Genomic DNA, 661 nt, shown 5'->3' on the forward strand with positions numbered 1-661 from the left:
GTGTGTGTGTGTGTGTGTGTGTGTAAATATATGTATATAGGCATACATACATACACATATATTTGTTAAATGACAAAATGTAAATGAAAGAACAGTTTACAGGAGAATAAAGCTATGGAAGTAAAAACATATACTGTGGTTACTCAACACAAACACGCCCTAATCTGGGACACACTGTCACACTGTCAGCTTTAAAACCAGCTACTAAAACTTCCCAAGAGTTTGCAAACACACACACGACACGCGCGCACACACACAGTTCCCTGGGCTGTTACTGGGCCGGTCCCAGTACAGACTGGGTCTTTTACCTGTTCAGGTGAGCTGAGGGTCGACGTGTGCCGTGCTGCTGAAACTCCGCTTCCTGAAGCCGAAGAAGAAGGGTGGAGGTGGGGACTCTTCTTAACTACTAACCTGCTGCTCGTCTCACTGCCACGCCCTCTGCTGCATTCAGGGGCTGTGGGAAAAACTGCTTAGTTTCTGTTAGCGTCCACTAAAAGTTCTGTTTTTGCCGCTGACAGACTCCGATTATTATTCTAAATGTGTGACAACATTATGGGATGGATCCCTACAGAGATAGACCTTTTAGTTAAAGAGTAGGAATAGTTATTATTAAGGTAATAATTGTGTTGTCCTCCCGTTAACCATGAAAAAAATAAATAAA

General features: G+C 43.0%; 1 protein-coding gene across 2 annotated transcripts in view; it reads right to left on the reverse strand.

Moving 5' to 3' along the window:
• Positions 1-440, reverse strand: part of LOC120558557 (deoxyribonuclease-1-like 2) — a 24981-nt gene extending 24541 nt beyond the window's left edge. For both annotated transcript variants that reach the window (XM_039799604.1, XM_039799603.1), the window contains exon 1: positions 309-440. The gene's annotated coding sequence lies outside the window, so the exon portion shown is untranslated. The remainder of the gene's footprint in view (positions 1-308) is intronic.
• Positions 441-661: the final 221 nt, after the last annotated feature.

This window comes from Perca fluviatilis, chromosome 5 (genome assembly GCF_010015445.1).
Source record: "Perca fluviatilis chromosome 5, GENO_Pfluv_1.0, whole genome shotgun sequence".
NCBI classification, from domain to species: domain Eukaryota; kingdom Metazoa; phylum Chordata; class Actinopteri; order Perciformes; family Percidae; genus Perca; species Perca fluviatilis.